Raw genomic sequence first — 18,704 nt, 5'->3', positions numbered from 1 at the left:
TCGATATATATATATTTTTAATTGCGCATTAGAATAGGAATAGAAATCAATCAATCAGAGAATGAAGTAGCTAGACTGTGCATAGAAGATAGATCTTAAGATTCAAGGTCCCCATTGTGACCTATTCTACCAAGCCTGTGAGGCGGTATGTTGTAACCCAGTTGTTACTTGTTGGATGTAATCAAATTTCATGCAATAAAACAATCTATTCTGCATTGCTTCCATCATATCTTTGTGTTTCCGTTGTGTTTACTCTTGCTGATAAGTCTAGATTGATCTATTTGAGGTCCCTCCTCACCGGTGACTGTTTCACATTCTTACCAAACTTAACTCTTCTTAAATACTCCGATTCAACCCATTTATGTAACACACAACATTTTCGTTGTTGGGCTCGAATGGCATATTCTAATCAACACACAATAGAACTCTTCTATATACTCTTTGACAAATTTGTGTGCATGCTTCAACCCTTGCATCTTTTTCAAAAAATTGTGTTCATAGTCAACAAGAATGAATTGTCTCTTCAATTTATCCACCATTCAATCCCATTTGGTTATTTTCTCTTTACCTCTTCTATTTCTCTCTAACAAAACTTATTTGCACCAGCTACTCACATGGCCCTTTAGTTTGGTCTTCACAAACTTGACCCTTTCAGTATCACCCACTTCTTCATACTCAAATTATTCTTCCATATCATTGGTTGAGTTGATCAACTCTTCTAGATTGAAATTTCTTGAATATGTGGAAACTTCAATCTTTGGCCTTTTTTCAATCATAGAAATGACCCTAAAAAATCTATCCTCATCAAGATCTTTTGCTACTTCTTGTTCTCCTTCAAACTAGTCTTCTTCATCAAATTCATCCCCACTTTCATCTGTTGTCCTAATAGCAGATCCTCTTTACAACTCCTCTTGCAATGCTTGGAATTGTCTTTGGAGGGCTCTAAAACCTTCTACTATTACACTAGCATTTCTTCCACTATGGTTCCTTTGTGGAGGCATTTTATTACTTTTCTCACAGACCCACAACTACAATCCTAGTGCAAACTGCCTCACATTCGGTGATCTATTTACATAATCAGGGACTTCTGGTTTGGTACCACATGATGAAGGGCACTACCCTTACAAACAAAACCACACAACAACAATAGAGAAATAAACAGAAAATACAACAGAGGAAACACTCTCTTTCCATTATCTTAATGAAATAAAATTACACATTCAAAAAATAACATGTGTACAACCACATGGACATTCTCATTATAATAATTTGCAATCCAAAGCCACAATTTGCACCATCAGAACTATCCCTACCACCCCCGTTCATCTTCTTTATATAAAATTTATAACAGTTGTAGAAGGTCTAGAAAGTGGAATCCCCTAGTTTTAGGCACCACAACCCTAACCAACCAACTTTTAGCTTAAGATAATATTTTGTTAAATTTTTAGCTTGTGAATCTCTAGGAGCCATAACTTTCAAACCGATTGTCAGATTTTTAACCATCATACATTGTTGGAAAGCTTGTGAGGAGATATATAGTGGCGACATTTGCTGATGCAATGTTGGTCAACTTTTGAGCCCATCTAAATCCTCTAAGGCCCTTAAAAAGCATTTGTGATTTCTATTAGAGAAATTTTCTAAAAAAAATGAATGTCTCAAATGCCACAAGATATTGGGATAATTCATTCACATTGTTCACCATCTAGGAGGTCTATGTAAGATTTCATGCAAAAATGACAACTTACTAAAAATAGTAATTTTATTGTTATTAGCCCTTATTGACAAAATAAACAGTAATTTTGGGTGATGTGAGATTGCTCATACACCATGGATGCTCCTCCATCATTGTAGCAGTACTAGTAAAAATACAATGCAAAGATAATTCGGCCAAAGGCCCTCATTTATCTCAAATTTGATGACATGAATATATTTTTTTAAATGTCCTTTTTTGTCTATGATGTTTGTTGGTTCCCAAAACTATAGGTTGCCAAACCCTAATAGTATGTCAAGCTTTATGATTGGGTTTAACACTGATTTTGGCCAATGAACGAGAATCAACCTTGAAGAGGATTGAATTCTCCTGCACTTCTGGTTCTGTTACACCAAGGCATGTGAACCTTATATCTCACCATTCAACATCCTTGCAATATTCAATGGTGGTGATAAAGCAAATGATATTAAGATTTATTGAATTACAATTCTCACCTAGTATGGTATGCTCTTTGTTTCTATTCAACATTGACATGAAATGTAATAGAAAACTAAAACTAAGACATAATACAATAACTAAAACAAAATCAACTTCTTCAAATTGTAAACCAATTCAATGAATGTATTGGGAAAAGAATCAAATTGGTGCCTTGATCCAAGGTAATAGAGTCAAATTCAAGAATACTATGCATGTCATCCAGTGGTTGTAACTCAAGTTGTTTGGCACTTAACTGTTTATGCCTTACATAAATGTGCAAGAAACTCTATCACAAAGCCCTACTTATAGATCCAAATTGACCTTTTAAACCAATGTGATTAACTCAATAGAATTTAATTTCTCCTTGAGAAAACCCACTAAACCAATCAGACACATGGATTAATGTACATGGACAAATCAGAAATATCCTTGATACCTTGATTCATGTGACAAGAAAAAATACAATCTAGAGAGACCTAAATGATATTGTTTTATTTTATCAACAAACAATTGAAACCAAGTATGCAACATCAATTATTTTGAAATAACTTATTACCAAATCAAAATTTACACCAAATATGCCTCCTTTTCCCCTAAAAAACCCTAGAAAATTATAATATTTCTTTTTTTCTCCTTTTTTTTATTGGGCCTTGGTTTCCTTTTCTATAAGCAAAGGAAGGGCAATTCCATTAGTTCCCACCTCTTAGGTAATTGTTTGTAATTTCCATTTTACGAAAACAAAATTACACAATTATATTTTACCTCTTCAAACATTTCAAGCTTTGTCAATTTCTTTTAGAAATCAGACCAAAGTCCATGAGGAAGAACCCAAACTAAAGGGTGTGGAAAACCAAGCTCATTTTCTGGCCAACAACATCAGTCTTGCTTTTAATAGCTTTAATTTGTTCCAAATTTTTGTCCTTGTCACCAATGCATATGTAATACAAAGATTTTGGGCAGTGTTTCTCTTGTATTTAACTTTTACCCATGAGCATTCTTTCTATGAAATTATTTATTTTATGTCTTAACAACAAAATCATTCCCCACATTCTACTCAAATAATTTACATCATGCTTCTGAATATAAATTATACCTAATCAATCATTCCCTATGAAAAGTCTGTTACCCTTTTGGTAAAAACCATTTGCTGTTGATAACTCTCACTTCATTGTAATTCATTTACCTTTGTTAAAAAATCACCATGTTGGCAAATAAAATCACCTTCCAAGTGTCAAATTTATCAAATATTAAAATTATGTGGCTTTTGTGATCAAAATAACACAATTTACTGTATTTGTTGTGTACTATTATCATTTTCCCTATATTTTTCTATTCCGTGTTTTGAGTTATTTCCATTCACATTCTCTATACATTTCTAATGTTGGCATACATGGACTCCAGTTGGACTCTTCTAATCTCCCCTGCCTCCGTATCCTAACTACTCCAACCACCACATTCACTCATCCTTCTTGAGTCTTCTTCTTCTCTGTTTTTGATGCATCTAGATGGTTAGAGTTTTAGCGTGCGCATTCTAGAAACCTCTGTTGTTTTTTGCGTGGGTACAAGGCATGAGAAAATCTGTATAATGCAAAAGTAGTGATGGGCAACTCTGTTTTCTGAAGGAATTTTTATAAACTGTTTAATAAATTGTTTTGGCAAAGGGCATTAATATTATCAGTTCTGATATTACTTACTGTTTGTTGCAGTTTTGTGTTCTTTCTCCCCTTCAAAATGGTATCAGAGCAAGGTTTGTGGATTGTTGAAGAGTGCAGAAGATTGAAATGGAGTAGGAGACGTTTGCTAGAAATTATCAACCACTGAAGCCAGGGATAGGTGATTGCTGGAAAAATCTTTTCTGCTATAGCAAGAAGACAAAGAAAAACAAAGAAACGCAGAAGCAAAGTTTTATTCTGTAAAAATTATGGTAGGAACAAGTGGAAGTATTTCACAACCACAGATTCCAATTTTTAATGGCAAAAATTATGACTATTGGAGTATTAAAATGAAACCTTTATTTTGCTCCCAGGGTATTTGGAACTTTGTTGAAAATGGGTTCCCTGAACCAGCAAATCAACAAGCATATCAAGCACTTTCACAAGTTGAGAAAGACTTGCTAGAGGAAAACAAGAAGAAAGATGCAAAGGCACTGTTTTTCATTCAACAAGCAATGGAGGAATCAATCTTTCCAAAGGTTGCAGCTGCCACAAGATCAAAGCAAGCATGGGACAGTTTGCAAACAACATACCAAGGCACAGGCAAGGTAATAATAGCAAAATTACAAATACTTAGAAGGGATTTTGAAAATCTGCAAATGAAGGACTCAGATTCAATAGATTCATTTTTTACTCATGCAATGTCAATAGTAAATCAGCTAAGGTCCTATGGAGACACTATTGAAGATCAAAAGATTGTAGAGAAAATACCTAGAAGTCTGTCTGCCAAGTTTGATGCAGTTGTAATAGCCATTCAAGAGGCCAAAGATCTTTCTCAACTATCACTAGATGAATTAATGGGGTCACTTTTAGTGCATGAGCAAAGAATAAATCGATCAGGGACATCATCATTGGAAAATGCATTCAAGACTCAAGTTTCTTTTGGCAAAACGAGAGGGAGATCAAATCACAGCAGAGGTAGAGAGCGTTTTACACCAAGGGGAGGAAGAGAAAATACACAATTTGAAAGTAGAAGACTAGCATCGAGCCCACATGCCCATTCTACACCAACAAGAGGAAGGGGGAGCAGTCATTTTCATAGCCATCATGAAGGAGAAAGGTATGATAAATCAAACATCCAATGTCATTATTGCAATAAATTTGGGCATTTTGCATTATACTATAGAAAAAAAAATGATATGAACAAGCAAAAGGCACATTTTACAAATGAAAACCAGACAAACACTAGTGAGCAAGACACCATATTAATAACATGCAATGTAGCACAAGAGAGTTCCAAAGAAGTATGGTTCCTAGATAGTGGTAGTAATCATTTGAGTTGTAATAAGGAGATGTTTGCAACAATTGATGATTCATTAAAATCAAAAGTAAATTGGGAAATGATCAATGAGTTTCAGTCATGGGCAAAGGGTCAATTAACATAAGAACTAAGCAAGGTGAAGAAAAACATATTTCTGATATATACTATGTTCTTGGATTGTAACACAACCTCATAAGCATTGGACAACTAGTGCAAAAAGGATATAGAATATACTTTGAAAATGGTGAATGTGTGATTCTAGACAAGAAACCAAGCAATAGGCTGATTGCAAAAGTTGAAATGACAAAAAACAAGATGTTTCCATTAAGAATTCATAGTGAACTATTTATAGAGCCACAAGAATTGCAAAAGGTTGCTGAATTAGCTTTCAAAGCCTCATATACAAATGAAACTTGGTTATGGCATTTAAGGTTTGGGCATTTAAACTTGAAAGGGTTACAACTGTTGTACAAGAAGAAAATGGTATATGGGCTGCCACCAATAGAGCCACTTAAGACCACATGTGAGAGTTGCATATTGGCAAAGCAACATAGAAAATAATTTCCAGTTGGAGAGTCTTATAGGGCAAAACATCCACTTGAGATAGTACATTTAGACCTTTGTGGACCTATGCAAACACTTTCCATAAGTGGAAAGCTTTATTTCTTGACATTTATTGATGATTTCAGTAGAAAAGTATGGGTTTATTTCTTCAAATATAAATTAGATGTATTTGCTATTTTTAAGGAGTTCAAGGCAAAAGTTGAGAAAGAAAGTAGATACTATATTAAAACATTGAGAACCGATTAAGGTGGAGAGTACATATCAATTGATTTTTAGAATTTTTGCAAAGAAAATGGCATAAATAAACACTTTACAACAAGGTATACTCGTCAACAAAATGGAGTAGCTAAGAGAAAGAATAGAACAATTATGGAAATGGCACGAAGTATGATAAAAATAAAACATCTACCAAATGAGTATTGGGCGGAAGCGGTTGCATGCTCGGTATACATATTAAATAGGTGTCCAACAAAAGCAGTGATAAATAAAACACCAAAAGAAACCTGGAGCAAAAGGAAGCATAACATATCACATTTAAGAGTTTTTGGTTGTGTGTCATACTCCTTGATATCTCAAGAGTTGAGAAAGAAACTAGATGATAGAGAAGAGAAGTGCATATTTGTGGGATATAGTGAACAATCCAAGGCATATAAGTTATACAATCCTATCACAAAGAAGCTGATTATAAGCCGTGATGTTGAGTTTGTTGAAGATGAAGTATGAGATGACAGCATAGACAAAACAACTACAGTTGCAACTAGTGTTCCACAAGAGATTGAAGAGAATGAAACTCAAGTTGAGAATCCTACTACACAAGCAAATGCACCTACAACGCCTTCTAAAGAACCTAGCACTCCAAATGCTACAACACCAACAAGTAATAATGGCAGCAAATCTTCTAATCCAACACTTGCATCACTAAGATCAAGATCCATAAATACTTCAAAGAAGACACGTAGTCTAAGGGAGATTTATGATGAAATCCAAGAGGCTGGAAATGATGATATATGCACTAATTTTGCATTCATGATACAAGCTGATCCAATTTACTTTGAAGATGCTATTAAAGATGACAAATGGATTGCAGCTATGGATGAAGAAATCCAATCCATTGAAAAGAATCAAACTTGGGATCTAGTTGAGCTCCCTAAAGACAAGGATGTGATTGGAGTTAAGTGGGTTTACAAAACAAAGTATAATGCTGATGGAAAAGTAGAGAAACACAAGGCAAGATTAGTGGCTAAAGGCTTTGCACAACAACTGGGTATAGACTACAATGAAACATTTGCACCTGTGGCAAGATTGGATACAATAATAATGGTCTTATATGTAGCAGCTCAAAACAACTGGAAAGTTTTTCAAATGGACGTTAAATCAACATTCTTGAATGGTAGTTTAGAAGAAGAAGTGTATGTAAATCAGCCACTTGGTTATGAAATTTTGGGACGAGAACATAAGGTATACAAACTGAAAAAGGCCCTATATGGTTTGAAGCAAGCTCCTAGAGCTTGGTACAGTAGGATGGATTCTTATTTTGTGAACAATGGGTTTGGCAAGTGTGGCAATGAACCAACTTTGTATGTCAAAGTGAATGATAAAAAAAAAATCTTGATAGTTTGTTTGTATGTAGATGATTTGATATTCACAGGTAACATGTCCATTGACTCATTCAAGGCAGCCATGAAAAAGGAATTTGATATGACTGATTTGGGGCTCATGAGATACTTTCTTGGCATGGAGGTAAGTCAAAATGATCAAGGCATTTTCATATGTCAAAGCATGTATGCTAATGATTTGATGAAGAGATTTAAGATGACAAATGTGAATGCAGCACCTACACCCGTTGCTTTGGGTTTAAAACTTAGTAAGGATGACAAAAGTCCTAGTGTTGATGCAATTTTATTCAAAAGATTAGTTGGCAGCCTCATGTATCTAACTGCCACAAGACCGGATATTATGTATGGGGTTAGTCTTATTTCTAGATTCATGGATAAACCAAAGGAATCACATTGGAAAGCTGGAAAATTTTTTTTAAGGTATATAGCTAGAACAAAGAGTTTTGGGATTTTATATACATCTTCAAATGACTACAAACTAATTGGATATACAGATAGTGATTGGGGAGGTAGCATAGATGATAGAAAAAGCACTTCTAGGTATATCTTTCATCTTGGTTCCGGTGCTATCTCTTGGGCATCAAAGAAACAACCAATTGTCACCCTCTCATTAGCTGAAGCAGAATATGTTGCAGCCACATCAACAACTTGCCAAGGAGTATGGATGAGGAGAGTACTTTCAAATTTGGGGCATCAACAAGAAGAACCTACGAAAATATATTGTGATAACAATTCCGCAATTGCTTTATCTAAAAATCATGTCTTTCATAAACGGAGCAAGCATATTGATACAAGATATCATTTTATTCGAGAATTGGTGAACAATGGTGACATATATCTTCAGTTTTGCAGGTCCAATGAACAACTAGCAGACATTTTCACAAAGCCACTTGCAAAGAATGTTTTTGAACACCTCCGAGAAAGAATTGGTATTGTAGACATATATGGCAGTGAAGATTAAGGGGGAGTGTTGGCATACGTGAACTCCAGCTGGACTCTTCTAATCTCCCCTGCCTCTCTATCCTAACTACTCCAACCACCGCATTCACTCATCCTTCTCGAGTCTTCTTCTTCTCTGTTTTTTATGCATCTAGATGGTTAGAGTTTTAGCGCGCACATTCTAGAAACCTCTGTTGTTTTTGCTGTGAACAAGGCTCTGTTTTAAGAGAGAGCAGAAAATGTAATACTCTGTTTTTGATGACTGATTGTGTAATGTCAAGAGAGCACTGGCAGCTCTGTTTATTATTAAGGCATAATATAAACAGTTTTATACTCTGTTCTTCCCTATTGTTCTTTCCCCCCTTCATCTAACAGAGCATTTGTTAACTACAACATTCGACAATAATGTCTCTATCCTTAATGCTTTGATGGATGACCGTGCACTGTTCCAGAGCTCCCATTTTGGAACGCACAGAGAAAATGGCAATGGGTGTGAAACTTGGCTTTATGCCTGTGAATTGCATTTTCTCAAAAGGATCTTTCAACAAATCTATTTTGTGCAAATCTTTCAATCATGACATTTCTATGAGAAATTCGGTCCAACAACTCAAGTACGCCGTCTATGATTCCATATTTGACAAAAACAAAAAATTACAAGTGCACTCCCAAATATGAATTCTGACAAAACTTTGATTCTTCTACACATTCATTTGTCATACAAAGCTCCATTTCAATGTGGATAGGGAGAACGATGGCTTAAGTTGTGGGATTTGCACCGAAAATACATTTGTCTGATTGTTTCTACAACATTCTTCAAAGGATGCATTTCCTGTAACCACAACACCCATGAAACTATATCTATTTGGCACATTAAATAGCTCAGAACCTTTGTTTATGTTTTTACGTAGTGCACACACCTCCATAGCCTTTATCCTTCATACTCCCATTTTGTCGCTGGCTGGGAGGATGTTTGCAAGAGTCGTGGAATTTGGCTTCATTCTTGCTGTTTGCATTTGTTTAAAGTTGCTAAAGCATTTTCAACAAATCCACTTATGCATTCATTTCGCATACATGTTTGCCACTATAATATCTGTCAAAAACGCTTCCTTCTATTATGTTTTTATGGCTTTCCATAAACTGCTCCAAAGTTATCATTTTACGCAAGCATAGAGGACGTTGGTAAATGTTGTAGCTTTTGGCTTCAAATTTATCGATTGCATTCATTTGAAAGTTTCTAAAACATGTTTAACAAACCCATTTTTTGTCTAGTGTGCAAGCATGAGATCACGTTTCTTTGAGGCGTTTCATCAGACTATTTGAATGCCTTGTTTATACTTCCACATTGCGCATACATTCGGCTAAAGGATTTCTAATTATAAACATATGATAAAAATCCTTGTTCATAATGCCTTATTGGATGCTCAAACACTACTCTTTTAGGGTTTGTCCCCTTGACCGCTACATGATGGTGGTGGCTTCCCGCTCCCCCGCACTCTTTTCTCCACATCTTCCTACGGTATGATGGGAAACATAGGCCAAGAAGATTTATAATTATTTACACATTAACTTTTACCCTGCACAACGGCAATTGCTTCTCTCTGCCACTCAGGGGCGGCAATGTTGTTAATGGTACTTCAAAATGTATGGAAAGTTATCGTGGGATCCATTGTTTTAAACATCCTTAGATTATTATATATTACTTTGCCATGAAATATGATCTGATCAGATTCTCTTTCACCAACCTTGAAGATCTCGTAAATTTGAGCACATAGTTATTTAAATATTTGTTGAAATGAGCTTTAACTCACCTTATGACTTCAAGATGTATAATGCACGCTGGGACCCTTTGTGGGCCCAAACTAAATATTTTTGTTTTGAAACAAATTTTGTCTCCAATCTGCCTTGATAATATGTGAATTCAAACAGTGTTGCATGACATATCTGGAATGCGAAATATTAATGCACAAAGATGGTCATGTGAGAGTTTCAGAAAATATACATGTCACAAGGAGATGCCACTTGACAGAACCATTCATTTAGCTTCGATAAATACGTGTACCAAACAGATTTTCCTATCTCCATTTTCTGTGAGAGATATTAATCATCGAAGTTGGCCCCTCTAGAACTTTCTGGAAACACAATCAACAAACCTTCATAAATCTCTTCTGGTTTTGGCTCTGAAAAAATACTAAATCAAATCTTGAAGTTCTGCAGTTGTGCAAGGTGGCATATGAATACGAGGGCAATTGCGGGCACCAATTCATTTCTCTTGACATTCATTCCTGAATTGAAATATTAAGCTTCAAAGTGGATCCTCTGACAATTTTGGCACAATATAGTTAGCAGATTTTAATAAATTGTATTTGGTTTAGACGGGAAAAATATCAAATGGGAGGCTAAGGTTCTGAAAATTTGCACGAGTACATTAAGGTATGGACAATTGTAAAAGACAATTGGTTTGGCACGATAATCATCTGGTTATGAGACATTAGTTTAAACAAAAAAAAAAAGGTTACTCTGGAAGATTTTACAATGTGCAAACTACAAACCTATCTCTGAACCCTTCAACTTGCCACTTCAAAACTTATCAAATCTCATCATGGGAGGCTTATATTGGATATAAACACTAAATGGTAACATTTGAACACAATCCTAGAGTTTTATTTGCATTATAATCACAAGATACCTAGTTATGAATGCTCAAATCAGGCTACTTGGGGAAATTTGCATGTGTGCTTCAAAATGCTGCAGCTAAAAACTCACCATGGGCACTCAAATTTTGCAAAACTTTGAAGGTTCCAACAATGTCTAATCAATGCAATAAAACAAACTTATTTTTTCAACCATAACATATGCAATTAATGAACCGATGATTTGATTAATTAAGAAATGCAAGTAACATAAGCAATGAATTTGAGAAATGAATGCATCTAAATCTAAAAATTTCGTACAAAATTTAAATCTGAATTTAAAAATAAAAAAATATGAAAGTGTAAGGTATGTTGGGTTCACCAAAATGAAATGTGCATGAATTAGCTCTCTAAATGCATAAAATGTAAGTGCATAAATGATATAATTCAGAAATGATTGCAAATATGAATTAATTAGATGCATATAAATCATATCTAAAAATGAAAACCAAAATTTTGTAAAATGTAAGAAACATTAGGTTCACCAAAATGAAATGTATTGAAATGAGATTCTATGTAACACCTCGCTAAGGAACCCTAGAGGACAACACTCGCTACCTAAGTAGCTATCTAAACAATATCAAAAGATATTAAATCACAATGCATTAATGATAACAATATGCTAAGAAGAAATATTCACATCTAAAACTAGGTTCATTTTAAAACACCAAACGAAGTGTTCCTATGATAACCTTTAGCATAGAATATGATTAAGCGTTTATTCATGTGGGAGTAGCCAGTACCAACACCACACTACTTAAATATTACTCAAAGATTACATAACTTTTTCAATTACATTAACTAATATTACATTAATCTCCCTAAGGAGTGTCCAAAATATAATGATAATGTTACAATTACAATGATATCCAAATTCACATAACATTTGCTAATACATCGTTAAATCATCTACAACAAGGAATGAGACAAACTAGAAAGAAGGTACAAGATCCATCTAACGCACACAAACATGACCGCTGGTCCTCGATGGAGGTAGGCAACAACCTCCCGACCATGTGGAACCCTTAGGTTGAACCCACCGTGCTTTGGAGATAGATATAAGGCCCTACACAACACAAGAAAACTAAACCATCATAACCAACATTCAAGGACACACAAGGGATACACAAGGATAACCAAGACTCAAAACAAGGTTTCACAAAAGGTATCTCATATAACACATAAGATAGGGTTCTAGGATATAAAGAGGGAAGAGTTTCATCACGTAAACTCAACGTGGGTTACCCTGGTAGTCTCTCTAGACCCCTACCTCTATTTGATAACTCATGTGGAACCGAACAATCCTTTCATGAAGATAAGGAAGTTCGATCATGCCGAATCAATGCCCCACGGATGGCCAAGCCTTCCCACTCCCATCCTTAGTCTGTATGAGAACTCAAGGCCATGGATAGAGCACCCTAATTATCTTGTTAATGTGTTTTCCCCTCCTAGTTCATTAATTAGGTTATCAGTTGAGTAAAAAATGCTCAATGAGTTACCCTTGCAGCCACTTTAAGGCCCTGACCCCCATTGAGAGCTACTCTCCCTAAACTGCACCTAGACACCTCTAACCTAGGGTTTCATTTCAAAGTATGATAAGAATTAATAGAATATATATCTTAAATGAATCATTCATGAATCCATAATCAAGAATCATAATCATAAATCATACTTAGGGCCTCTCTAAGCCTTACCATCAAGATACATCAATGAATCCACTTCCAAAATGTAGTAACCATTGGATTTATTTACATATGACCATAGAAAAATATATACAAATATGAATCAAATTAAATCAGGCCTTACATACCCCCAAACATAGAGACAAAAGAGTCCAAACCAAACCCAAGCCTCTGGTAATTCAACCAGAAACTCTACGAACCCAAACAGGGCCAAACAAGACCAAACTGAAAATCTACACATCTGACACTTCGTTCTTCATATATGACACTTATTCTACACATATGATACTTCTTGATGTGTATATGACACTTCTTACTATTCTTTTGTTCACTGTAACTGCACATATGAAACAAAACCCGTGCAGATTGAAAAGGGGTCTTTGAGCTCCAAATTGGGCATCAATTTGGACTTGGAAGTGAAATCAAGAAGAGACCCATTTGAGGGGTTCTTATTTTCCTTCCAAAATATCCTTCAATTACTCCAAGACTCATACATAAATTACAAGACAAACCCTAAAACCAGCCACTTAAAAACTCCATTAGGAGAGGGGTTTACAACATAAACCTAATTTTCAAAACTAGAAGAATGAATCACACTCATAACTCATAAATAATACACGAAATGCATCATTTTATTTCTTACCAAAATCAATCAAAGTTAAGTTCATTCATTTTCATAAAAACTTTATAACACTCCATAGAAAACCATAAAGAAAGAGAAAGAATTCAATGTCATTCCCAACACAAAGATAAATAGCAACGAAAATAATATCAAACTACATTAAAATATACTGAAAAAATATATTTTATTTTTCCAAAATAAAGAGAAATCATTTAGCAACAATGGGTATCCAAACCCTACCTCGAGTTTTGCAAAGACAACAATGAAATGAAGAAGAAAGAAAATGACCGAAGAATGAAAGTTGTCTACACACAACCAGAAGTTCTTCCAATCAGCAACAAAGCATAAACAAAAACAAAAGTCAAGCAAAATCTTTAACCAACCGTCCCCAAAAAACTCCAAAATAATCCCTCTCCTATTTGCACAAACAATGAATAATTATTTTCCCAAAAGCCCTCTCTCACAAATGGAAATCAAACTCTAAAAACTCTAGAAAAAGTCCCCTGAAATAAATAACCTTCCTCTCACAAAAACCCTAAAAAAAACCAATAAATTCCCTCACAAAACCCATCTATGGGAATACCAACCAACCCACAAAAATAAACTTAATAAAATAACTCATAATCAAAGGTCAACTCATAAATGAAAAACTAAATTCCCACCAAACAAAACAATAAAATAACATAACCAAAATATAAATATCATCTCCACTCCAAAGTAATTTCATAATTAAAAATTTATATTATTTAGTAAACCACCACCACTTTATACTCACACATTGATAGGCTCATATATTACAAAATGAGAGAAAATACTATATTATTAATATAAGTAAATTTATAGCATATAATAGTATAATATTGAGAACATTACTAATAACAATAATAATAATCATAAATACTCACACCATAATGATATTACCAACTCAAAAGTATTAATAAAAATTCAACACATGAATGCACATAAACATGGCCAAGATAGAGAACATCATTCAAAACATCACCAAAGCAAACTGACTCAGGGATCCAAATGTTGCCTTTATGTCAACTCGAATAGGTAAAGTCAAGACCAAAGATGATTGTCCTAGTACAAGACAATGGTTAGGGCTGTCAACTTGTGTTTTTATGCTATCTCCATTACCACCATCAGGGATTTTTATGCACACTCAAACCTATGAAGCCAGGTGGAATCGATGCCTGGTACCTGCATCAAAACAAAGCACACAGTAACTACACCACATACACATCCATATATATATATATAGATCTTACAAATAACATTATTATTCATAAGTATTCCTCATATGCAATCATTTGAACATATTTAGTATATCATAAACACAAAACATCATCTAACATATAGCCATCAAGAGATTATAACATAAAACCCTAACATGATCATAAAAGCTCATGAGCATAAAATATCATAATCATAATACTTCATCTCACATCTAATTGTAAAGTAACTGTAAGCATTAAACCTTAACATTTCATGATTATGCCCTCAACATTTCAACACCACTAGGACATCATAGATGTAATCATAAACCCTAATACCACTAACAGGTACTTGAAAATATAAATCATCACCACATAGTGATGTCCTAAAACATAGATCCATTATACATAAGGAACCTTCATTAAATCGTCTGAGTATATCTACATCTAACAAACAATATGCCACTAAAACCAACATAAATCTAGAAGAACCATAATCAGGATACAGATGTAGCAGGTGCTACTCTAGATCATAGTTCATTTTCATAAAAGAGATCACATAGCAAACATGGTTAAAGAATCCACTAGTCAGCTACTCATTACATCATTTACAGAGTACCATTAAATGATTGCCTCTTAATTAGCACAATCGAAATATTTTCATATTATACCTATCCATCCTCATATACATACAAGAAACCATAATATTAAATTCATTGGAAAGGGATTTTAACATTACATGCATTCTCCAATGATGTGATGTCATCTCTTTCCATCTAATCATACATACAGACATATTCATGATACCATCAATAATTAACTATATTAGTAAAAACGTTATCATCATAACAACCACATATATCTTTATCTACATTGATTACCATTTCAATACTTACATCCCCTGCATTTAAATTTAGGCTTAGTGTCATAATACTTGCTCTATTGTCTTAGGGTTAGAGAGGTATTACATTCTAGCCTAGACTCATAAACTAATATCTAAATCAACATCATTCATTAGATGAAATAGCCATCAAAATCCAACTTTAGTCCCAAAGGAGAGTTGGATGTTGTGTATGATTATTTCCTCTTTTTGATTTGATCTAATTTGATTTGAATATGTAATGACTATATAAAATGATAGGAAGTTAACAATATTCAATATAGATAGGAAAAAATAAAATAGAAAGCTAACAGATAAGTATTGATCTAGAAATGAGATGCATAGAATAAATTGTTACTAAAATGTGGAGCTTAAAGTGTTTGTCACATGTTCTAGGCACCTTGGACTTCAAGATGCTTTAAATTAGCTCAAACTTCAAATTATAGATAAGGATGCTCTACAGGTCATTCTCTCTAAAATTCATCCTAAAAGTATTGGTCAAGTTTGCAAATCCACATAGACCTAGAGAAGTCTAGAACCATATGTCTCACTCTGTTTTGTGCAAATTTATAACTTTTTGTTTTCAAATTTGTGAGTTGCACACAAAGAAGAGGGGAAAATGGTAGTGGTGTATAGGGGATTTCCTAATTCAAACCCTGTTTTGGTATTTCGAACTCCACAATAGTTATGATGATAAGAGATTGAGCTTACCCCTGATAGGGAAGAGGATAATTTTGAAATGAAATTTCGAACTGATAATGCTATACCCTAGGATTGAATGACAGTGAAGCAATTCTCTTTAGACAATTCTTCCAAGTATTGATGTAATAACATGAAAAATAATAATGAAATCTATCATGAAAACATACTTGAAGATAAGTTGTTGTAGTTTGATGCTCCTTGTACTCAAATTTTCTCTTGAATGAAGGAAAGCTTGATCCTTAAGACTTGATGTGTAATTCCTATATGGGTTTGTAGATGATAAATGATTGTCTTATGAATGATTCTCAATATATTTAGGTTAACTTTCAACGGTCATATTAAATATCAAGATTGGATCACGAATGGTAGGAACCGACACTCATAAATGTTCAAATTTAGGCCCCTTTTAGAGGGATGCCATAGTCCACTAGGACTAGGGCACTAGGCACCATAATCTAGGAAAAAAGGATCCAAAGAAAGATGTTTGTAGTGTAAAGGCTCAAGACATAGGATTTGGTCTCTTCATGAGCATGTGATGATAATTTGGATGAGATAATGCTAAAATAGGCTCAAAATAACCCGGAAGGAGGCACAATAAAGAAAGAGCCCAAAAAGAGTGAAATTGTAAAGGAGTTACAACTTACAACACTATAGTATGGAACTTTTGGTGGTAGGTTTCCTAACTTTACATGGTTCCGATAAATAAACATCATACTAAATTTTGGTCCTTAAGTTCATTGATGTCCAATTGTAGCCTTGGTTAATGTGTCACCTTGTGAGCTTGAATTGCCAACCTCAGATGTTTAACATTATAATCAACTATACAACTTAATTATTTTAAAAAATTTAGTTGGCTAAAATAGCTTCTAATGCATGGTTTCTCATAGAAGGTTGCTAATTCATTACTAAATTATTCCCAACTAAATATTTGTCCTTGATTATCACACATCTTCCATTGGTACCATGGCTAAGATCCAAATTCACAAAAATTGTAAGACTATGTTAAGCATGATACTATCCGGTATATTACGAGGTCTAAATTGTTGTTCTATGAGACTTATCCTTGAAATTATATTCTACCATAAAATCTATGGGCTTTTAATATTATTAGGTACAATTGTTGACCTTAAAAAGGTTCTTCTATCCTTTGATTTGGTTTGTTAAGGCAACCCACCTTCGAGGTTTTTTAGGAGGTTTTTAATTTTAATAATAGTTCCTTCTTAAACCCATCTAAACCCTCATTTATGGATGTTACAAATGGTGACTAAATAATTTATCCTTAATAAAATGCATCATATTTTCATGTCTTTGTATAATTCATTCATCAATTTTAGGTGGTGAATGATAAAAATGATTATTGGGCTCCATATTCATAGGAAAAGTCCTTTGGTGTTAAAGATGACATGACTCTAAGTGTGTTTTTATTTTGAAATCCAGGTTATTATTTTAGTTAGATAATGGAGATAATACCTAGTGGAAATTGTAGCCATAAAATTTTAGAATATTAAGCTATAATAGAATTTGATGTTTGTGTCTTGATTGAAAGAACTTATTTTATGTCTAACATACTTAAATTGCAAAGAAGTGACCTTACCCAATTTTTTTATAAGGCTTTTAAAAAACACTGAAAAATCAAAGCAAATAGAGAAAATCAATGAAAAAATATAAAATATCAATAAATTGGAATAAACTTAGCAAAAAAGTTTATTTTTTTCCTAAGAGTGTATCTAACGTATACCTCAAAACCTTAAAAAAATTATATCCAAATTCACAATGAAAATTATAGCGGAAACAAAAATGTTGACCCAAGTTGTAGCTCTGATACCACTTGTTATGATTTTTTTTTAAATAAATGAAAAAATATGTAAAATAGCAAACCAATTTGAAAGGAAACATTAAAGATTAGGTACTAATATATAAATTCAATATTTGAAAATATGATTGTTTGGAAGAAACATCTTCTTCTTATTTATAGGCTTAACTATGCAGAGACACCACCCTTCATCTTAATTGAAATTGATTAGTGTAATAAATATAATTAATATTAAGGTTAAGCATGCCACAAGTGCTTAACTTATTATACTTTGAAATATATAACATATACTTATGAATATATGATATTAGAATCATAACATATAGAGTTTTCACAAGACTAGAAAAACATTGGTACCAAATAGGTCTATAAGAGTAAATACAACAATGATAAGAGTGTCAAGACAAGGTTAGTTGCTAAACGCTTCACACAAATATATAGAATAAGTTATGAAATTTTTTTTTGCACTAGTTGTAAAAAAAGAGACTATTAGAATGATGATTTCACTAGAAAATTGGAAAATAATATAAAATTTTTATGCTTTCTTGAATGAAAACTTTTAATAAGAAGTCTATGTAGAACAACCACAAGATTTTGAAATGCAAAGAAAAAGAACTTCAAATCTACAAGTCTGATTTTGTTTTGTATGGCCTCGAGCACCAAAAGCACGGTATGCTAGGATTTGCAAGTGAAGTAAGAGTAGTAAGAGTGAAGCTAACATTTACTACAAATAAAAAAGGTAACAATATTTTCACTATAATTTGTATCTTGGTAATTTATTGCATGTCTGAAAAATAAATTCATAATGCTATGATGAG

This window comes from Cryptomeria japonica, chromosome 3 (assembly GCF_030272615.1).
Source record: "Cryptomeria japonica chromosome 3, Sugi_1.0, whole genome shotgun sequence".
Lineage (NCBI taxonomy): Eukaryota > Viridiplantae > Streptophyta > Pinopsida > Cupressales > Cupressaceae > Cryptomeria > Cryptomeria japonica.
Note: the sequence above shows the minus strand (reverse complement) of the source record.